At 43.0% G+C, this 24457-nt stretch overlaps 1 pseudogene; it reads right to left on the reverse strand.

The window, feature by feature from the left end:
• Window positions 1-351: 351 nt before the first annotated feature.
• Window positions 352-839, reverse strand: LOC121287580 (annotated as a pseudogene).
• Window positions 840-24457: the final 23618 nt, after the last annotated feature.

Here is a 24457-nt window from a genome sequence, read left to right on the forward strand (position 1 = left end):
GTAACCTGGCTAGGTAATTGATAAACACTTCAATAAGATAAAAGCAAAAAATTATGGATGCTGGAAATCCAAAACAAAAATAAAAATACCTGGAAAAACTCAGCAGGTCTGACAGCATCTGCGGAGAGGAACACAGTTAAATACTGCATATCCATTTGAGTCATACGGACTCGAAACGTTAACTCTGTCTTCCTCTCTACAGATGCTGTCAGACCTGCTGAGATTTTCCAGCAATTTTTGTTTTTGTTTCATATCCATTGTTGGGAGGGTCCCTGGTTCAGTCATCAAATGTTTTCTCCCAATGGGTTTGGTGAAATATGTAATTTTTGGACCTCTTTTATAACATTTTTTTTAGACATTGTAACTTTCAGCTACTGAGAAAAAGATGACAAAAATGTGATCGCCAAGCTGCTTGATCACCTTCATTTGCTCATCCAAGCAGTGAGCCTTCAAGGAGTCACAAAGATGAGGGTCAGTGTTGCTAATGGAGAGTTTGTGTAGATCCAGCAGACTCTGGTTCACATCCTCCTATCTGCAGAGTTCTCTGCATTGCATCCAGACTATTGCTCCACTCATCCTGCTCTGGTTTCTTGATGTCATTCAAGATGATTTGGTCTCCACCTTTATTCTGGAATTTTATCGGTTTCTCAGCATGTTCCCATTCCTCTTGATTGCTTCTTGAACTCTGCAAAGTGATGTAGGGCAATGTCATCCTGGTCAAAGAAAGAGAACATGGAGAGGTAAACATAGGAGGATTAGAGCTCCAGGTTGATCTGCTTGTTAACAGTATCCTCATAAAATGTTTTCTGAAAACATTTTCGACAATTTGATTGATTCATCTCCAAATAGGTAGCGCTCTGTGTGAGAAAATGAAACAGATAGGGTTGTGGTTGCACATCTGCAATTGCCTTTGTTTATATTTAAATTCAAATTAAATTCCAAAGCAATAATTACTTTTTCCTCCATTCATTAATTTGCACAAAATATACAAGATCAGTCTATTTTTGCAAATGATTTGAAAGCATTAGACGATGAATTTTAGAAATGGTTTGAGATGAAATTTTATAACAAACTGTTACAAATTGATTATTTTTAATTTTAGAAACAGAGGTTATGTCAGAAAAAGAAATACAGAGAGTCACAGAGTTGGAATGGGAGGATTAGTCACCTGTTCTTGAATTGTTCATGGGTGGAATTTCAAATCAATGATCTGTTTAATATAATTATGATGCCTGCGAGCTATTTATCCAACTAAAATGGTAAAACAAAAGGTAAAACAGGGTTTCACATTCAAACTATTATCAATCTGTGTAGAGTACAAAAGCAAAGACATTATGATGAGCCTTTATTAAAACTTTGGTTTAGCTTCAACTGAAGCATTGTGTCCAATTCTGGGCACTGCATTTTAGAAGAATGTGGAGGTTTTAGAGTGCAGTAAAGCTTTATGAAAGTGGTTCTAGGGACAAGTGGCTTCAATTATGTGGAGAAGCTTTGATAAGAGAAGGTTGAGAGGAGATTTAATAGAAGTGTTCAAAATCATGAGATGGCTAGACAGAGCAGATAGAGAGAAACTGTTCTCATTGGTGGAAGGGTCAAGAATCAAAGGAAACCATTTTAAGTTGAATGTCAAAAGAATCAATGGCAACATGAAGATAAACGTTTTTATGCAGTGAGTGGTTAGGAATTGGAAAGCACTACCTAAGATTATGGTGAAGTTTTATGCAATCAGGGCTTTCAAAACACAATTGGATTAGCAGCAGCTGAAGACCAAACATCTGCAGGGCTAGAGGGGAAAGAGTGGATAAGTGCAAATTAACTGAGTTGTTCTGCAGTGAGCCAGGCAGAGACACAATGGGCTGAAAGACTTCCTTCTGTGCTGTAGCTTTGCAGAATCACCATTTTGTGACACTATGGCTTGAATCGCCTGGTCGGCGTGCCGGAGGCGAGCTCCGCTTGCCGACATGTAAAATGACGCGTGGTGACATCGGGCATGCGTCCTGACATCACCATGCATCATTCAGATCTTCAGTTCGGCGGGAGCACATAGGAGTCGGCTGCGCACCCTCCAAACTGTCAAAGGCCTATTAAGGCCGTTAATAATCTAATTAAGTGGTTGCCTGGGCTGCCCAGCGGTCAGGCGAAAAGCCCAAGCGGCCTTCGCATTTATCATGAAACCTCTTCCACGGGGCTCATGTGACACTGTCACATGAGGGGATATGTCTGAATAATTTTTTTTTCTTTATTTAAATTTTTCATAATCAAACTAATCTCCCTGAGGCAGCTCTGAGCCTCAGGGAAATTTCTGCGCTCTTTCTGCATGCGTGCGAGAAAGCACAGGCCCCGACTCAGCCTCCTCCCCTTGCCTGCACAGGGAGTGCTCAGCGCTTCTGGGTGTGAGTCATGCTGGATGGGCCTTAATCGGTCTGCCCATGTAAAATGGCGGCACGCAACTGATCACTGCCCGCTCCCGCTCAGCCCTCCTGACAGGGAGAAAATTCTCCCCGATGATTCTTTGATACACCAAACGGCAGCAAGTCCACCCGTTCTGCTAAACCCCTGGAACATACTCTTTTGTGCTACCACTGCAGTGAAATCATGCAACTTCCACCCATAATGCCGCTAAAAGCCAAGTACATACCCCCATACGTGTTGCCAACCATTTTGCAACAGATAAGAATTAAAATCCAGAACTTGCATAAAGCAACATATGATATAATTGATTGAGATATATCTTCCTACCTTTGTAGCACAGAACTTGAACTTTGCAGAAAAGAGAGACATGCTGCCAAATCTTTTCATTGAGCACTCATTAAGACAAATGCAAGAATGCCAAATTTCAAATAATCACAACAATTTATACTGCAGGAGGAAAGGATGCTGATTGGTTGGCAAGTTGGCTCTGATTGGCCAAAGCATTGCTTTGGAGAAAGCAGCTAAACTCCCCAAGCTCCTGGGTAATTCAATAAAGGTGCAAGGTTTAAACATGTTCCTTTTGTTATCTTTATTTTCATTGTCTTCCTGAGTAAATGGATGATTAAGAGGAATTTTGAAGCAGTCCAGCTGTTCAGCATCTGTCTGCAATAACTAAAGCACTAGAACTCAGCACAATACAGGGTATCCCCTGACGGCTCAGGCCTTTCAATCTCACTGCGATTGCAAAAACAGGACCCACCAACTCTGTGTCAACTCTGACTGAGATGCCTCTATTTAAATCTGTGATGGTTCTTGTAAAGCTGTATATAAGGGGACAAAGATGGGTACTAGAGTAGGTGCAACAAAGATTTACATGGACGATACCAGAACTGAGAGGTTATAACTATCAGGAAATGTTAAACAGGCTGGAGCTATTTCTCAAATAATGAAAAGGCTTAGGGGTGACTTAATAGAGGTCTTTAAAATTATGAAGAGAAATGATAGGTTTGGCATAAAGATGTTTCCATACGCAACTAGGGGCTGAATTTTACAGCCCCATCGTGGCGGGGGCAGGGGCGGGGCCGTACAATACAACGAGCTGTTCCAAAAGTCCATTGACTTCCGCAGGACCAAAAAATCCCACCATTGGGAGGGGCTGTAATATTTCACGCTAGAGGTCTCAGATATAATACGTTCAATAGTAAACCCAATCAGGAATTCAGAAGAAACCTCTTTACCCTGAGAATGGTTAGAACATGAAATTTGTACTGCACAGAGTAGCTGAGGCGAATAGCACAGATACATTTAAGGCAGGGTTAGAATTTTATATGAGAGAGAAAGGGATTGAAAGAAATGCTGATAGTGTTAGTTGAAGCAGGGTGCGACAAGGATCAGCATCGAATAGTTGAGTCAAATGGTCTGTTCCTACTATGCCACTTCTGTGTAATTCTATCTAGGATAATACTCACAGCTATTATTTAAATTTTTTTACGGAAAAGTGAGTGCCATTCATTTCAAAATAAATAATGCTGTAGCAACTCTATTCTTATAAAACAATATGCCCTCCAACTAGCTGTGATTAAAACCATGATCGATTCACTCTGTGTAAAACAGGTCCTGAATTTCCGCTACAATCCAGGGATCGCATCAAAATATTTGTTAGAGATGCAAAATAATCTTTAAAAAAGAAGAAAGAAAGCCAGCCACTTCATGCTGGGTCTTTCTGACCTGGTACACTTACAACTGACTGGCGATTGTAAGTGTTTTAAAACTCATATGCTCAAACAGTTGGATGTATCTGTTTCTGCCACTTCACCACATGGAGCACTTCAGCAGAGGCCTTAAAGGGAAAGGCCACATTATTTTTACAGCCTGTCATAGATTTCTGCCAGGCTTGAACTAACTTATTGCTTTGCTTTGCCTTTGCTTGAGTCCTCCACACCTTCTTTCTAAGTGGAAATGGATTTATGTTATTTTAACACACATTCCAAGCCTGGTAGCAGTGTGTTCAGAGTACCACTCTGCCTGAAACTGGCTCCATCTTAGCTTCTTAGTCCATGCAACAGGTTTCTCAATGACAAACTCTGTTTGTAACATACGACCCTAAAAATATGCATTTCAGTTTGCAAACCATTACACCAGCTTGGTTAGATTTGCATCTGCCAGTGAATTGTGTTATTTACCCTGTTTGAATTTTGTTTTATTTTATCAGTTTATTTTATCAGTTGTCACAATGGTTCTCACTACTGCCTCACAGCTCCAGGGCCCTGGGTTCAGTTCTGACCTCAGGTGACTGCCTGTGTAGAGTTTGCACGTTCCCCCCATGTCTGTGCTGAGTTTCCTCCCAAAGACGTGTTGGTTAAGTGGACTGGCTATGGTAAAATTATCCCCCAGTGAGTGCCCTGTGATGGACTGGTGCCCTGTCCTGGGTGTACCTCACCTAGCACCCATTGCCTGTCAGGGTAGGGTCTGACTCCCAGTGATCCTGAATTGGATGAAGCTATCTGGAAAAGCAAGCGAGCTTATTTTACCATGCTTTGGTGGGTTAGGAGTTTAGTTTCTGTGCAACATGGTGGATGGGGTAGGGGCATGAGTGAACTCATTGCAGATTTTAAGGTCTATATCAACTTAGCTGCTCTGGTGGTTCTCAAGGAAGGTCTCAGGAAAGTGGTGATGGAAGGAGGTGAGGTCAAAAATTCTTTTGTAAATGCTGATCTGCAGATCATCCTGGGTGATATGCCTGCCAGAGGAGAGATTGGCTGCTGGGCTCACAGGCAAATGCTGCCATGCAAAGTAGATAACAGGCATGTGGAAGCAGGTGACAGTAGAATGGGATGGCACATTTCCCACTTCCAGGGCAGTGGATGAATACCAGACTCTCTAGCTTCAGAGGAGACATACAACTATATAGATTTTGGGAATGGTGAGATGTTCGTGGAATAGTGCCAACTGTAAGTGGACGGAGATATGCAGTATCTAACCTTACTTCACTGCTTTAAAGGACCAAGTGCCATCCAACATCAGGCTGTCAGTGGGGCCAACCATGGGTGCTACATACCTGTACTTACCTAAGATATTCTGCGACCATTTCCATGATGGATTGAGGGGAGCGATGGCTGCATGAGGAAAATGATAGTCATTATCTGTTAGTTCATTTCTTCACCATTGATTCATTCCAAAGGAAACATGATAGTTATGATATTATGTTGCTGGCTTTCACAGTGGCTTGCAGCCACACAGATGCATTCATGAGCCCCTAGTGTCAACCCACACTTTTATGCCAACTGAAAGGGAGCTCATGGCATTGATGTTAAATTAGTATGAAATTATAGCTACAGATTTCTGCACGTCAATCCTTAATTTTGGAGATAGCTGCCATACTTCATTCATCCATCAGCACTCCAGTATCCCTGCATTCTTTCAGATTCAAGGATAAGGTGCTGCATATCTTCTTAGACACAAAGTTAGGCTAATTTGGGCTTCTAACATCATTGAAAGGGACCACCAGTGTAATGGAGGAATTCTACAACAATGCCCACAACCATATTTAAATTAAAAGTTAACAGGCATTGATATGGTGAAGGTAATGTTCAGCTTAGGCAGCTCAAGGCTCCCTCCAGGCATCTCATAAAATGGGATGGCTGGCTGTGTTCTTCACATTTTCTCTTTGGCAAGGCTTGGAAATGGAGGTTCTAGAGGGGAGGGCTGAGGCAGAAGCTGAACCCCTGAGATAGAAAATCCTCGGCTAGAGGCACTGCAGGGTTCCAGGCAGCTGCTGGGAAAGAGCAGTGAGACAACCTAAGCAGAGGAACTTTCAGGAATGTCTGGTCATATTGTAGCTGTACAACATATAACCAGAAAGCTCCATGTAATTCAAATATACAACCTTTCCGAATATTCCATCTATCTTTAAAAGCAGAGGTCCCATTCGAGCCCAAATTCACAGCAAAATTTTATTGTTCAAGTGCAACTTTATGCTTCTAACAAAAATAAATCACATGAACATCATAAATGTATTTCAACCAACGAAAGGCATAGTGTGAGCCGGTGATAGAAGAAATGGATATTGAGTCCAAAGGCAGGGCTGTTGATCAAATTAACTGCTCAGTTCTAGATGGTGTCAAGATTTGCGAGTGCTGTTGTAAATGCACCCCTCCAGGCAACTGATGTGCATTCCATAATATACCTTATAATTGGTAGGGTGTCATTGAGAGCTCAGTTTAAGCCTAGATGTTGTCCAGCTCCTGCTGTAGGTTGGCATGTGTCCTTGCACTTCTGGAGGGGTTGTCAATGTATCTGCAAACTATGGCTGGGATTTTCCCCTCCCATTTGCGACTGGCGTCGTAGCAGGCAAGAGCAGAAAATATTGGGAGATCGCAAAAATCAGTTTCACGTTGTCGCAAAACTAATTTGTGATCATCCACTCCACCCATCAATGGCAGGCGGCATTTCCCACAGCCGCATATTAGGAACCTAATTTCAATACTTTACCATCTCATTATAACCCCTGTTTGCTGGAATCATCCCCTCCCGCTGGATTGTGAGCTCACATCTGTGTTTCATGACTGTACATAAGGGACATACTCCTGCGGTACTGCACTTTACTCAAGACTTTGAGGTTCAGTTGCATACCTTGCTTCTGGCAGCACTTGCAGTCATTAGTGCCAGGCTTAGCAGGCAACACCAGTTCACTTTTAGGGGGGCTCATAGGTAGATCTCTACCTACCAGACTGACCATAAGGCAGGGATGGCTTTCCAATGGCTACAGGGCTAAAGCTTGCTTTGGGAAGGGGGTTATCCTAGGGTGTGTGTGGGGGCACATGTTGATCTGTGCAAGGGGCCTCAAGGTGGTGAGGGATGAGGAGGCAGTCTCCAGAGGAGATGAGGCCAAATGGAGATGTGTGGGTGTGTGTGAGAGAGTGAGTGGTGATGTCCCTTGATCTGGCAGTAAGTGAGATACTGGTGAATGAGTGATGGCCTTGTGAGTGTGTGAGTTTAGAGTGATTAGATGGTTGGCATACCCTGGTATCATGGATGAGCTCATTCACCCTCTTTCTGCACTGGATGGCCAACGTTGGCTGCAAGCATTGAGAACTGTGTGTGCGGTTATAGTTTAGTTACGTCACTTGGAGTGAGGAAACAGTGAGGTTTCAGAGGCCACCCGCCAGTGATACAGGGTGTTTCCTGTGCCTGCATAATTAATGAGGCAGGAAGCGGATGATGCAGTGCAAAAATCCACCTTTGCGGCTAGCAGGAAAAAATATTTTTTCATGTCCGCCTCCGCCCTCAGTGCAATATCAGGGAAAATTCCGCCTTATGGAAACAGGAACAACTTCACTCCTGAGCCTATGTAGGGGGGAGATCTTTGGTGAAGGTGCTGAAGATAGCAGTGCTGCTCTGAGGAGCACCTGCAGTGTTGACCAGAGGCTGCTATTATTAACCCCACAAAATTACGAACAATTTCCTCTGTGTGAACATTAGCATCCAAAGCCATTTCCTCAGTGACCCCCATTTGGCCAGGGCTCATTGAAGCCAAACTCAGCTTTATCAAGGACTGATACTCTCACCTGCCACCCTCCAAAATTATCAAATCTTAGCATCTGATATACATTGTTCTCTCCATTTCATTCCTCAAGGCACTACCTGCCATATTTGGAAGTGATGATTTGCCTAATTAGGTAGTATTTTTCACACAAAGGATAGTAGAAAATTGGAACTGTCTCTGCCAAAAGGCTGTGAACCTTTCAATTAAATCTTTCCAGACTGAAATAAATAGGTAAGTGCACTAACGGTACAGATCAAAAATGTGTATTTGGAATTGGTGGAGGTAAGCTATGATCTAACTGAATGGTGGAGCATACTTGAGATGCTGAATGGCTTACTCCTGTGCTTAATGCTCCTATATCTCCAGGCCCCTGGTTTCTGTATTTGCCATTTCCTCCAGGTTGCTTTGCATTCTTGAGAAGCTCTCTCTGATGTTGTTGAATGGTATGGCATTGGACCCTGCCACCATTTAGCCATCTGCTACACTTTGCAGTGCCTTCAGATGCTCAGCCAGCAGCGTTCTTGTGCCAGGACCATGTGATCAACATCTGAATGATCTTCAGCCATGGACTAGCATTTCCTCACCCACTATTCAGTAATCTCCCTCTTTACTCCCAGTACCTCTTCCTTTGTCTTTCTTGTCCATTGTGCATCACATATTGTCCATTCCTCATCTTTCTCTATATCTCTTTATCCTTTCCACACTGTTCCATCTGGTGAGTGGAAATGAAAGAAGGAATGATGGCGTGGGCAAATTTCTGCTTAATGCCCCTAACAGTGAAGGTCCTGGCATTGCATCTGTTTCTGTCCTGCTTCTTTCAGCCATGCAGAGATAAACATAGAAAAGTGCAATGATTTTCTGAATTAAGAAAATCCACTTTCCTAACTGTTTTGCTCAAGATCAAAGTGTGTTGTCAAAGAATGAGTGTCAGAATTTTGAACATTACCACTTATTCTGTACAAATCAACTATCGGTACAGGACCTCCCATATCATCTCTCCCTGTCACATCGCCTGAATTGGCTCCCAGTATCTCCATGGTCTCTTCCTGCTGGGTTAATCAACAGATGTCAGCTGTTTCCCCTCCTGTAGTCTGTTATTCACGGAAATTATATCTAATTTTTCTTTGCATGGGAACGGAATTCTTGTTATTTTCAGACACATTATTTCACTCGACAGAAATTGGACAACTTTTTACATTTCACTTATGAAGTTCCCATCGGAAATCTTATTTCTCAAGGGCATTCTTACATGCAGGATTCCGGAGGAGGATGTAAATATGATAGGGGTAAAGAATTAGAGGAGAGATATAGGTTAAAGGGTTAACATCAGAAGCACATGATGCTGATGTAATGATGATGTAACATCACAAGGCTGAGTAACAGCGATCTGGAGGGAGGAGAAGTTCCAGCCTTGTGCCGAGTTCCCAATGTTACAACATTAGTTGTAAATAGAGAGTAATAGTTTTAATAAATTACAATTGTGAGCAACTTACTTTGGGAGAATAGACAAGCCCCAAAGAACCCCTTCTGAACCCTGAGCACACAATGAAACAGATTCTATAGTCAATTTCATTGGTTTTAAAATGCATTCATTCTCAAGATGTGGACATCACTGATAAGGCCAGCATTTATTATCCACCTCAAGTTGTCTTTGAGAAGGTGGTATTAAGTTTCTGTCTAACCTATTATGTGGGCAGAAAAAAGATCCCAATGTACCTATCAAAGAGCAAGGGAGTTCTCTTGGTGTTCTGGTCACTATATATTTCTCAACCAATATCAGTGAATAGGTTACTTATCTCCTTTCTGTTTGTGGGAGCTTATTATGCAAATATTTGCTGGGGTTTTTTTGCTACAACAGTGTATGCACTTTGAAAGCACTTAATTGAAAGTGCTTTGTGATTTCCTGAAATTATAAATGCAAGTTCTTTCTCTCTTGTTATTATTACAATGCCACAGGTAATGCCAGCTTTGATGCCAGCAGCATCCCTGCAATAGCAATAAAAAGGCATATGTTGCACTACACCAAGAATTGTTTAGTTCTTGCATTACTGGAATAACAATGTTATCGTAAACAAAAATATAATGGTATCAGCATTGGATGCCACGTGTCAAGGATTTGCTGAACACTCAAAAACACTCACAGAGCCTAGCAGTATGATTGCTGGCTTGTAAAGATCTTTCTGTAGTTATAAGCAAAGGCCCACAACTAGAAAATTACAGCTGTACTCCTGAGGGTTCCACTCATGTGGTTGCTTTCCTCTTGCTGGTAATGGTCTCTAATTCATCCCTCACCTCTATCAATGTAAGTATTTTAATTCAAATCACTGGTGGTCAATATATAGGGCGCTGCAAATCCATTCAAACATTACAAAATAGCCATAAAAAGATTTTTAAAAAAATACAGCATGATGAGGATGTATCCACATTTTGGACAGGTGTCCTTCAACACTGTCTTTCAAATGTTGACTGTATTTGAGTAAACGAAGCTTCGAGCTATGGCACTTCTCGCCCCATGATGTATATCCCTCTTAACATTTTGACAAATGGACTGCTTGGATCGTTGTAACACAGCTTGGCGTCTTCTCTGTATTCTGCCACTGCTCGTTGGCTGGTGTTTGTGGCAATAAATTGAACTTTGAAATGCTCCTTCCGTCTGTCATACACCACCTGCCTGCATCTGGGCAATGTACTCTTGCTGCCAAACATGTCACTGAATTATTCACAGAGTGTGTGAGCAAGCTGTCAGATTCCATCAGATGCATTCATTTCATCTTTCAAATCCACTCTATTTTACTGTTATTTTCTAACTTTATGTATAAATTGGGACAATTTATTCCATGGAATCCTTTTAGCTGAGTGTTGCCCTTAATTAGCATAGAGCCTGCATTCAGTTTGGAAACATTCTTGGGGATCTGGTCCTATACCCCAACTTCTTTTTCCTCATCTCTTAACACCAAATTTCAACTTGGATTCTGATGATGGGGTGAAAGTTTTGTCTTTCCCTGCTTTGCAAATGAAAGTTCAGCCAGAATTCTCTATCAAATTTCCAATCCCCAGCAGCATATAACCTGGCCTGACTTTATCATTATGCATCACTAATATGGCAGTGCTAAATTGTGTATCATTCTGGTCCATATGGAAGTCCCTCTCTCAACATGCATTTTGTTACTGGTGTAATGTATGATAATCTCAATCACTAAGCAATTTGGTGCTTGATTCAAAAGCAATAATTGAATCTATTCAGTTAGACATATTCTAATATGGAATCAACATACAGGGCCAAACCTGACAGTGCAAAGAGTAAGAGGCGAAGACAATGTAAATCAGAAATGCATGATGAAGTGTGCTAAGCTTGCATTTTAAAAACCTGCATCAACATCGTTAATGGGACTTAAGGCCCGGATTTTCCGGTCCCATCCGCGGGGCATTCCCATTATGGGCGGGAACGGAAAATTTGGAGAGCCAGCCAAAAGTCCATTAACTTTCAGTGACACTGGAAAAAACTGCAAGTGGGGCTGGAAAATCCCAGCCATCGTTTCCTTTAAGAGCACTCATTGATTATCTGCCGTATCTAGAATGCAGTGCTCCTGTCACATGGATCCAGTGATTTGCTGACATCGGACACAGGCTCTCTCTCAAGATGGGCCTTTCACATGAAAATTGGAAAGGATGTCACATTACAACCTACATTGTGGCCTTCTGCTACAGCTAGAGAACAAAAATATCCTTAGGTCGTCCTAGGAAGGAGATTACAATTTTTTAAAACTTACCTGAGTAATCTTCACCCTGCCTTTCGACTGCCACAGGTCCTTCAGTCTGCAGTGGTCCTGGGCAGGCAATAGCACTCGCTCTTAGGGTGTCCTCATGCTGGACAAACAAACCAGGAATGGAGGTAAACCTACCCATTTTCTGCCACCCTTAGCCACTGGAAATTCGGCTCCAATGGGGTCCATGCCTCATTCTGGTGGAACATTTGATTAGCATTCACTCTTCTCAGGATTCCCTGTCCACTAAATGTGAATAGCAATTTCAAGTATAAAATAATTTGAAATCTGAAGTATAATCATAAATGGTCCCAGAGGGTATTTTACAGGGACTGCTGGAAATGGGACATCCAGGAACTTCCAAACATTTATTAAGTATATCTAACTAGGTACAGGCATAGATAAGCACAAGGCTCCTTCCAGAAGCATCTCTCTCTCAGTCACACATGATCTGACATCACTGTTAACGTGTATTAGCTATTAGCATAATAGCTATTAACCCTTTATACTACATCTCCCCCAAAGTCTTTAATTCTACTCATTAAATATTCACCCTACTTCCCCCTGACCCCCTTCACAGTCACTTGTGCCAGTGGTGTCAAACTCCAACTGTGTCCTTGGATCTCTTAGAGGACATGTATGATGTATGTTCTCCATATTCTTCCTAAAATGCGCTTAAATAGGTTCTTGCTTGTGGTGTGTAGTATAAAGGAAATGAACTAACATTCTCTTTTTCTTCTTCCTTTTATTACCCCCTTTATAGGTTGTGCTGCTGGCTGCTTATTCTCAAATGAATGAGACTCGGTCAGCTTCTGTTAAGGCTTGTGCAGCTGTAATGGGTCTGCAATCTTCTGTTCCAGCTATTTCATTGCCTGGCAGAAGTATCCATTGCACAAGTACATTCAATGATTCCTGTGCCCGGAATGAAGAGCTGTGTAATGCCAATGTCACATTTAAGAATGAATCCGATGGACAAACAGAAGAATGAAGATTATTCTCAAATGGAGTTGATGCTACTTTGTTAATACTTTGGGATTTTATCTTTCTGGTTGTTGCTGTTTGGCCTCGGCATACCCTGCTTTCACGTCAGTGTGAGTTTGCTGTTCACTAGGTATTGGCATCTCAAGAGCTTCAGCAGTCAAGGCAACAGTCGTTTCTCCTGCAACTGGTGAATAAAGAAGCTGCAAAGCTACACAAGCTTCTCTGCTTAATAAAGAACAATCTTGAATATGAATAATGTGGAGAGCATTGTTAAATTCTCTTTCATTATAACGAAGTGTGGCAGTCATCTGCCTTTGCATCGTGAGTAGGTTGACCCCTAAACCATGAAGTGGAATTGTAGGTGGTTTGAGGAACTCAGGCTTCAGCCTATGGAAAAGAATGGACACTCCAGCGCCTCTGTCCAACTTAAAACTGGTTTTATGGCCATTGGCTATGATATCCGCACTCCAAAATGTCATCTTGGATTTTACAACTTCACCCAAGAATGGCACATTGTGTTCCTCTTCATTTTCTATTTCCTAGATACTGCTGGACATGTTCGGTCTTCCTTTAACTTTTGGGGTAGGAGGCTTTATGTTGTGGCATACTGCTTTAAAATGGTCCCATCTCAGCACTTATGGTGGGGCTGTCTTTGCGCTGATGGGGTTTTAGCATGCCACAATGGGACCACTGGATAATGGCAGCAACCGCCCTCTCTACATTCTGGGTCGTCTTTTTAGTGGATGCACTGGTACCTCTATTGCTCACAAAATGGACTGAGTCAGTAGTCTGACTCCACAAAGACTTTCCATCACCCTGGATTAAAACTCGGTTCTGCTTCTGTAACTCAGCCTGTCTTGAACTGTCTTGGATAAAGCTCGCTCTTCTTTGGACTGCAGAAAGCCAGACAGGGCTTCATCAAGCACACCCCACAATGCGGTCTCAGATGAGTTCATCCTTTAGGGCCCCAAACTCGCAACTATCATCTAAACGATACAGGTCATTAATGAAAAAATCAATACTTTCTCTGGATTCTGGAGTGCGCTTGTTAAACCTCACTCAGCCTATACTCAAATACGAATCAAAGGCCTTAATAATTTCCTCATGGGTCGCTGTGTCCTCTGTCTTATCAAAATGTCATCTGCGCTGCTGCCAATGCAATAGAGGAGTTTGCTGACCTGCTCTTTATCAGGCCTCTGTGCTCACACTGAAGCAGTCCTGTGCCTCCAAAATCTGCAATGCTAGTTTTGCCTGTGTGCTGCATGGTCAGGGTCTTCCACGCGGTCAAAGGCGTTGGGTAGGAGCATAGGACTTTTTCCACGATTGTTCGTTACTTCAATCAACTGTCTTGGGACTCCAATGGTGCACTTCCTTCTGATTCTTTGCTGCAATCCTTCCCTCGCTGCTTTATTCTCAATAGCTTTTATTTTCCCGCCACTGGCAGTTTCGTTGGGGATCCTTACTATTTGGTAGGTTTACCGCTGCCACCATGAAGTATCATCATAAACAGTCCCTGGGTGTGTTTAACAGAAAGCACTCGAAACAAGGCATCCGGGAATTTCCAAACATTTATCTACAACTATGTACAGGGATAGATAAGCTCCTTCCAGAACCATCTCTCTGAGTTCCAGTGACACATTATTTAACATCATTGATGATGTATGTTAGCTATTAGCATAATAGCTGTTAACCCATTATACTACAAAATCCAATGCAATCCATCGAACATGTAACCAACAATGTTGGCCAGAGGAAAAGGAAGTGCCACCCATTTTTTTTTTGGCTTTTACGTTAGTTGTCCTCCTAAGCTTGTTCTATTATTATTCAGCTATATTATTGCACAATGTTGGCCTTTGTCACTTTGCTTATTAATATTTGTACATTTTCTTTGCTTCCTCTAACAGCCTAAATTTCTATTCAATGCTCAACCGCGTAACGTTCAACATTTTTCAGCAGAATTGTAGTCAAGTGTATAAGGTAGGGAGGAGTATTAATATAAGGCCCAAAGAACGAGAGCACAGTATATACTTTATTTCCAATCTGTGGATTTCCAGCTATGCCTGTGTGTGCCTGGTATTCTGTGTCACCTTGGGTGTGGGGAGGTTTAAGAGTTAGAGTAAAGAGTTAGAAAAACTGTACAATTCATAAGGCATGGTGATTTTTGACCAAAGGCCAAAAAAATTCAGGGCTGTATTTAACGGGGTGCCACAGTCCCCACAGCGACAGCTAAAATGTTGGAGGGTGTCTACCCACTACCTTGGTGATCTCCTCGCATCCATTTAACACGGTGCGGGGGCGGGCCGAGGTTCATTCATGCACGGTTCACGGAGGAGGCTGGCCATTTATAGCATGTAAATCAACAGCTTCCTCCATACAATTCTGATTTATGCACCTCTGTCATGTGAAACCAGGAGTGTGTGGATTTGACCAGGTAAGATCAGGTCTGAACTGTGGATTTGTTTGTTACCTCTTTGGAGAGTTAAGGTGACCATTTGAATTTGGACCTCTGGGGGAGGTAAGGTTCTCATTGGGATAGATCAGGTGGCCTTTGGGAAGAGTCAGGTGCCCGTTGAAATTGTTAAAATTAGGCATAAATGTGCATAACAAGCACATAAACTCATTACTGTCAAGCTCACTGGAACTGTCTTCAGATCTGTCAAAGTCAACCATCAAGAACTGTCAAGAGGAGCTTTCAAGATCAACTCTTAAAGGAAGCTGTCAATTGTCAAGACATTTAAAACTCCTGCCCTTTAAACTTTTGGGAAAAAAATGTCTGGAGCGTTTTAAAAAATTGCTTTCAATGGGCACAGGGGCATAGGTTGGCATGAAGGCTATGGAGGCTTTGGGGGTGGGTACAGGGCATGAAATGGTGTGAGTTGGCATGGATGGGGCATGGGGAGTATGTAGGGGTGTGAGGAAGGTAAGGGATGTTTTTTGTTTTATTGTTATTTTTTCCAAACTTTCACACTTTCAGACAGTGGCAGCGCACACAGAGGCAGGCCCCAATTTTGCATCTGCCAAAATCTTTGATTGTCTTCAAGTTCAAAGCTCATCTATAGCTCACTGAGCTGACTGCACACAAATCAGTGCAACTCCCTGCACAGCTTTGGTCTTATGGCAACAACTAATCCACCGGAAAATGTTGAAAACCTGGCTACCAATTTAAATTTAAAAGGATGTACCTACCTTTAGGGTCTAACTTTATTTCAGCCCTTTGAAAGTTTCAAAATGACTTTTGCTTGTGGCAAACTGGGGAGGTTAGGATTAGTAAACAAGTGCAAGGTAAAAATTGAGGTTGTAGTGGTGCAGCAACCAGCCCCTTATTTAAGGGCTGATGTGTTTATTTTATATGCCCAGGATGGAGTGCCTGAGCCAGTGGAGGAGGGTCCTGGGCTAAGCATGGGTACGTACATAATGTGTACACATTCAATTCCTGCCCCAAATCTCAGAGTGCCATTAAAATCCTCAAAGGAATTCACATCCTGCACACTTTGGGCCAGGAATTTCCCCTCAGCGATTTGGGGGCGGGGCCTACTCACCAAGGGGAAAATGATGCGGGATGACATCAGGAGGAATCCCCGACGTCATCCCGGCTTTTTACATTTTTAAGAAGGTGGGCGGACAACGAAATCAGCTGTCCGCTCTCCGACCTGTCAATGGCCAACTGAGGCCATTGACAGGCTAGCTAAGATAATTAAAGACCTGTCCATCCAAGCTTAAGGCTGGCGGGCAGGCCAGGACCCCCAGCGGGCTCCAGTTTATTCATGAAACTTCATCCACTGGCGGGATGATGTTTCCTGTCCGTTTTTTAAAAATGTAATAAATTTTAAGTGTTTATTATTAATATGTCCCATCTTGTGTGACATTGGGCAGAATTTTGCCCTCAGTTGGCGTGCAGGCCCCACCGGATCGGCGGCGGGCGGACAGCCGACCCCCACCACCGAAACGGGGCCCGCCGCCATTTTAAGTGGGCGGGCCAATTAAGGCCCGTGGGGCCCGCACACCATCCGAGGGCAAAATTCTGCCCTTGGTTGCTAAAACTGAAATAACAACTGGGAAAATATGGAAGTAAACACAGTTGCAATGCAAAAAAGAAGTCTTATCATCCATCACTATTAATGCATTAAATAAAACACAGATAAAGCAATAAAAACTAACTTATCAGCCAAAAAATAAAGGGCGGGAGTTTATGGTCCCGCCAGTGGTGGGCAGGGAAAATTTGCCAAATGTTCTTGTCCCACCTGTGACGATGCCCGCCACTGGCGAGACAGGAAAATCCCTCCCAAAAAGTGATTTTCACCTTTAGGAAACCTACATCCAAGACAAAACAGCCCGTTTAATTGGCACCCTAAACACCATCTTGAACTTCACTCCCTCCAGCACCATGCACTGTGGCTGCATAGTGCGTACAATCTACAAGAGCTTTACCACCTAAAAGGGCAAGGGCAGCAGGCACACCGAAATACCACCACTTGCAAGTGCCCCTCCAAGTCACAGACCATCTTGACCTGGGAACATATCGCCGTTCCTTCAATGTCACTGGGTCAAAATCATCAAACTTCCTACCTAACAGCACATGGGTGTATCTACACCACACTGACTGTAACGGTTCAGATGGCTCATCACCTTAGCAATTAATAAATTCTGACCTTGCCAGAAATGCTCACACCACATGAGCAAATAAAAAAGCAATGTGGATAATAAACTCAAAATACAGCGGATGCTGGAAATCTGAAATAAAAACAGAAAGTTCTGGAAAAACACAGCAGGTCTGGCAGCATCTGTGGAGAGAGAAACAGAGTTAATGTTTTGAGTCCAATATAACTTTTCTTTGGAACGAAGCAAGCATGGATAGTTGGTTGACAGACAAAAAGCTCAGGTAAGTAGTCACAGCTTTAATTGATTAAGGACTGGAAGTGATGTACCCAGGATTCAGTGTGAAGTCTACTTTAGTTCTCAGTATATATAAATGATGTCAGTTTGGCTTTAGGAAGCCTAATCTCAGAATAAACTGATAATACAAAAGTCAGGGTGTTGTCAAATAGCAAATAAGACTATAAATTAGACCTCAGGACACTGTGGTCAGGCAAGTGGAATACACAGAAAGACAGCAGATGCAATTTAAAGCATTTGAGTGTGAGCTAATACATTTGGGGAGGAAAAGTAAGAAAAGGAAATGTACACTCAATCGAGGACCTTGACTGTGAAGAATGAAGTAATAGACTTAATATCCAAGTTTCGGACAATGCTGCTAGGAGGCACAGTTAGTTGTGTACATGGAAGCAGGAAGCTACACAAAGACATAGACAGGCTAAGCGAATGAGCAGAATTATGGCAGACAGATTTCAATGTGGGTAAGTGTGATTGATTCACTTTGGTCCTGAGAAAGACAAACCAGATTACTTCCTTAATTCTTTAATAGACTGTGGATTCTGAATAAAATTAAATTGTCAACGCTGATATTGATAGATTTTTATTAGATAAGGTTATTGATGGATTTGGAGCAAAGGCAGCTAAATAGTGCTGAAGAATGGATCATGCATGATCTATTAAAATGGCAATTAGGAACAAGGGACCAAATGGCCACTCCTGTGCTGATCATCCTGTGCGTTCAATGAATAGAATGTTCAAGTGCATAACTTAGGGTCATAGAGCCAAATACACAACAGAAGGAGACCATTTGGCCTATCAAGGCTATGTGAGATATCTATGGAGCAATCCAGTCAGTCCCATTCCTCTACTCCATCCCCATAGCCCTGCAAGGTTATTTCCTTTAACTGCTCTTCCAATTTCCATTTGAATTCATTCATCATCTCTGTTTTCCCCACCCGCATGGATGGCGAGTTCCAAGTCATTACACTGCGCACTTTTTTAATTCATTCACACGAGGTGAGCATCGCTGGCTAGGCCTACATTTATTACCTATCTCTAATTGCCCTTGAGAAGGTGGTGGTGAGCCGCCTTCTTGAACCATTGCAGTCCATGTGGTGTAGGTGCACACACAGTGCTGTTAGGGAGGGAGTTCCACGGCTTTGACCCAGCGACAGTTAAGAAACGGTGATATATTTCCAAGTCAGGATGGTGAGTGGCTTGGAGGGAATTTCTAGGTGGTGGTGTTCCTATGTGTCTGCTGTCCTTGTCCTTCTAGGTGGTAGCGGTTGTGGGTTTGGAAGGTGCTGCCTAAGGAGACTAAGTGAGTTTCTTCAGTGCATCTTGTAGATGGTACACACTTTTGCCACTGTGTGTCGGTGGTGGGGAGAGTGAATGTTTGTGGAAGGGCAATCAAGTGGGCTGCTTTGCCCTGGATGGGATCAAGCTTCTTGAGTGCTGTTGGAGCTGCACTCATCTAGGCAAGTGGAGAGTATTCCAATACTCTCCCGACTTGTGCCTTGTAGATGGTGGACAGGCTCTGGGGAGTCAGGAGGTGAGTTACTCACCACAGGATTCCTAGCCTCTGACCTGCTCTTCTAGCCACAGTATTTATATGACTCGTCCAGTTCAGTTTCTGGTCAATGGTAACCCCTGGGATGTTGATAGTGGAGGATTTAGCGATGGAAATGCTATTGAATGTTAAGGGGCAATGGTTGGATTCTCTCACCGTGTAAAAAAAGTTATTCCTCACATTCTTCTGTATCTCGTGTTCCCTAGCCCTTTTACCATCAGCCAATGGAGCTGTTTTTCCTTGTCTGCCTTATCCAAACCTATCATAATGCTAATTCACTTCTATCAAACCTCTCCTCAATCTCTGTTGCTTCAAGGAGATCACCCCCAGATTCTCGAACTTAACATTGTAGCTAAAATCTCCCCATCCCTGGAACCACTCTGGTAAATCTCCTCCATATCCCCATAGGACCTTCACATCCTTCCTAATGTGTGGTGGCCAAAGCCTAATAAGAGCTTTGTAATGGCTCAGCATTTCTTCCCTGCTTTTATATTCAGTGTCTCTATTTATGTATCTCAGCTCTTCAAACCATTCCTCAATATATTCTTCAAAGATCCATGCGTATGCATCAAGCTCCTCTGTCCCTGAACACTTTTTAGAACTGTGCCATTAAGTCTATATTGCTTCTCTCTACCCCTCCTGTCAAAATGCATCATATCACGCTTCTCTGTATTAAATTTCATCTATCACTTGTCTGCACATTCTTTAGCCTATCTATGTCCTGTTGCAGTCAATTAGTATCATCCTCACTATTTGCCATGCTCCCAAGTTTGGTATTATCAGCACATGTTGAAATTTTACTCTATATTCCAATACCCAAATCATTTATATATATCAGAAAAGCAGTGGTCCTAGCAATAGCCCATGGGGGACATCATTGTCTATCATCTTCCAGTCTGATGGGCTGAATGGCCTTCGCCAGCTCCTATTTTGTATGATCTTATGACTTTATGAAAATGAAAAAAGCAGATTATTTTTTAAATGGCAAGATATCGGAAAATGATATTCGGAAGGATCTGACTATCCTTGTATGCTCATAGAAAGTTAACATGTAGGTACAGAAAGCAGTTAGAAAAGGAAATGTTGGGTTGGATTTTCACTGATGAGGCACAATCTCTGCAGGATTGAGTCAGGCCCGCCAACCCTGCAAGCAGTTCGGAGGTGGCATAGAGACGTGTGAGTGCTGGGGCAGGCTGGTTAGCAGGCCCGCCTGGATCCTTTGGGACCTTGGCCCAGTTGTACTAAAGGCTGTTAGGCCCTCCAGCCATCATCCCTATGCCCCTCCATGCTACCCAATGCCTTCTCCATGACCCTCCATGTCCACTCACTCAATAATGTACTATTTGCAGAACCAATGAACCATACAATAACAATGAAAAGTCTTGAATTGTTCATGAAAAAACACCCATTCAGGACTCTGCTTTAAAAAACTGCTGCTCTTATAACCTTATAAAAGCAGCAGTCAGACACTGACATTCATAGTTTCAAAACCAGAAGCTTTACCCCAATTCATACCTCTTAATCTTGTCCAAATAAACATTAGGGTAAGTAGCCGTTTGGTAGTACAGAACTTGAGTACTGCAGAAAAAAGAGACTATTTTTGTTGAAGATTTTCATCTTGCACTCATCAGGACCATTCGCAAGAAAATACCAATGTCACGTTCATACAGTATGAAAAGAGAGTGCGGATTTGTTGGCAAGTGGACTCTGATTGGTAGAGGCATTACCATGGAGAATGCACCAGTTGATGGTTACTGACAGTTAACTACCAAGCATTGTTTGAAATTTAAACCAGGCAGCTTGACTCTAATTGGTCCAGACTTTACCCTAGGGAATGAACCAGAGAATGGCTGTCACTTATTTTGTTTAGTTGAAACAGGTGCAATGTATGTACATGTTCTTTCAAAGACATCCTGTGAGATAATGTCTATCCTGATCAGATCATTTCACACTGTATATCATTCAAACTCATGAACGGGCTCAAGTCTACTACTTTTGGCCCAGAAAAGTGCCCAGTCCACTTCAGGTTACCTTGGAAGGACAAGGTATCTCAAAAATTTGAGCAACAGTTGAAACTAGCTGTTTCATGCTGCTACTATGCAGTAGCAACACAAGTGATATTCGTCACTAACAGGATGCTGCAGTCAAGGCGAGAAAAGTTCTGTCTATCAAACAAATGAGTAATGTGGTATATGAATTGCAGTGCCAGTGTGATAATAGGTATGTAGGCCGTATGTCCCACGGACTGGTGGATCATATCGAACAGCATGTCCCTTCCACGGCTCACATTGGGATTGTACCCAACCAGGCCATACTTGCAAAACTCAAAAGATAGTGTCCAACATTAGATATCATCCTGCGATTGGACAAGGTTTGCTCAATAATCCTCAGTGTGCTACAAATTATGCTGACAATCAATTTAAAATTGTCAGTCAGGCTCACAAAGTGGCGCATTTACGTGTACTGCAAGTTACATATATTAGTACACAGGGCCCTGTTCTTTGCAGACAGAAAGAACATGTACACCACATTGCACCTATTTCAGCTAAACAAAATAAGTGACAGCCATTGGCTGGTTCATTCCCCAGGGCGATGTCTTGACAAGCTGCCTAGTTTAAATTTCAAACAATGCTTGGTAGTTAACTGTCAGTCACCATTAACTCATGGATTCTCCATGGCAATGTCTCTACTAATCAGAGTCCACTTACCAACCAATCAGCAATCTCTTCTCATACAGTATAAATATGTTGTTTCTCTTGACATTGGCATTTTCTTGCAAATTGTCCTGATGAGTGCAAGGTAAAAAGCTTCTACAAAATATCACTTTTTTCAGCAATAAACATGCATAAAAAACAGATCAAATAAATAATAACTTGTTATAACCTCATAAATATGTCAATAAATCAAAGCTAACACTCCGCTTTAACCTGTGCAGACAGACCCCTGTTGAACTGATCCATTAGCAAGTCTTGCAGCTTAGCTATAAGCACTCATAATGAGGTCATCTAGCAAGTGTATCAGCAGAAACAGATGGCCAGACATCTGTTTTTCCAGATGGCCTTATTATGATTGCTTGGATCCTTGTGCATACTGGGTGAGTGGGTGTGGCAGTTGAAGGGGCTATGGAAGGGGCATGTGGACATGGAAAGGGCATGAGAGATATGAAGGATTATGAGGGTATGGAGTGGGAATGGGGGATATAAGGAGGAATGGATAAGGGATTTTGGACTTACCTTTCAAAATGTCCCTGAATCCTGACTCTGATTCATGAGTCCCCTGAGGAGTGGTGAACTATGAGTTCGCAAGAAACTGGCCAGGCTCGTCATAAATTGTGGGGATGCTTACCTCCACAATGGAGCTGGCTAGACTGGGAGTACAGGATGCAGGTTTGCAACGTGGAATTGAGAACAGTACATGGAGTGGAGACTCCAGCCAACTAATGCAAGAAGTTGTTCATTTCCTCATCAAGAGATCCTTCAGTTAGCCCTAGCTGCACAACAATTAATTTCTCTTGAGCTATGATGTGATCTCATGATTCAAAGAACATCATGACCTGACAGCAAATTTAGTTAGAGCTATCACTTATGTAATTGCATGTGAAGCCTCTGGAGTTGGAATGAAAGGTATTTCTCATTGTGATTCCAGCTAAAGAGCTCATAAACTGAAATTAACCAATATGTGGTGGCTTAAACAGGGTTGCATAATGAACTGTGTAAGGTTTGATTCTAGACAAACCTTGTGGACAGATTCCAGGCTGAATTTTACATGTCCCCACTGATGGCACAGGTGGGGGGGTACATAAAATAGGGTGGATGCCAACCCTACCACCTTCCCACCCAGCCCCAAGCTCACCTCCATAATATGGGGGGAAGGGGCGGGCGGGCACCAAAATCGTCAGCCCAGCCGCCATATTCAAATAGGTAATCAAGGGCCAATTAGACTTGTTACTGAGCCAATTGACCTGATAATACGTTGCTCAGACCATAAAACACTTGGCATGGGCAACCAGATGGAGTGGGTGGCCTGATTTTTTTTAAATGGAATGTTCAAAGGGTAGGAAGGAAGGGGGCAGAGGTTTGATCATCAGGGGATGCCCTTTGCAGATCAAGTGGGTGGGGGGGGGGGGGGTGGGGTGTGTGTGTGTGTGTGTGTGTGTGTGTGTGACCCCCCCCACCACCCCCTCCACCAAGATCAAACTCCCCCTTTCTTCCTAACAACACCCACATCCTTAAACCCAACCTGCCCCCTGCTCCTTCCCTGACCATCCAAAACTCCCCCTGGCATGACCCTGGACTTACCAGCTTCGGGAGACATGGGTCTTTTCCATCATCTTCTTGCAGTCCTGACAGTGACCACTAACATGCCTTTAGTGTTGCCGGGACTGAGGGATTGACCAGCAGCCCCAGATGGCAGGATTTCCTTGCAAGTGAGGGGCAGAAGTCCAACATTGTTGTTTTTAACACTGACCGTAGTACAGTATGGCTGTGGGGAAGGCTGGTGTGGAGAGGTCAACTCCACACTGACTTTACTTCCGGGGGGAACGGGCCATCCACCCCACCAAACCACCCCCTCCCCACCCCCCCCCCCCCCCCCGCCCCCACCCCCCCTATTATCCAGCCCTCCATCCAAGTAGATGTATCTTGCTGCTAGTTTCTTTGTGTCCTTCCGTGTTTGTGTATTAGCTTACGTTTAAATAAATTTGAGCATTAGTTTTAGCCTATAGAATTTGTCAGTGGTGATAGCCTTGGCTCAGTACTGGCACTCTTGCCCCTCACTCCAGGGGCTTGAGCACAAAAGGCTGGCTCCTTATTACTGTACTGAGAAAGTGCTATACTGTCATAAGTGTAATTTGGGTGAGATGCTAAATTAAGGCCCAATCTGCCCTATCAGCTAGATTCCAGGGGACACTATTTGAAGAGGAGCAGAGGACCTTTCTGGGTTTCCTGCCCAGTTTTTAGCCCTCACCCAGCATTACTAGGGAGATTGTCAAGTCAATTCTCTCAGTTGTTTATGGAGCCTTGCTGTTCACAAATTGGCTGCTACATTTTGCTACACTTCCAAAAGAGCTAAATTTCAATGTCTATGAGGGACTGGCTAACCTCCATTATCCATTGCAAAAAACCTTTTGGCAATTCATTTGCTTTCTCACTATTCAGCTTGCTGCTTACACAAGGCCAAAGCTGACAGGCAACTATGAATAATTATTCAAATCAGCTGGCCTCAGGAAAGTGGGAGCAGCTAGTTCACTGAGCAGCAGGACAACTTTCCTCCAACAGTTGGATCCAAAAAGTTGCTACAACCAGGTGAGAAGGG

The sequence above is a fragment of the Carcharodon carcharias genome, chromosome 14, assembly GCF_017639515.1.
Source record: "Carcharodon carcharias isolate sCarCar2 chromosome 14, sCarCar2.pri, whole genome shotgun sequence".
Classification (NCBI taxonomy): domain Eukaryota; kingdom Metazoa; phylum Chordata; class Chondrichthyes; order Lamniformes; family Lamnidae; genus Carcharodon; species Carcharodon carcharias.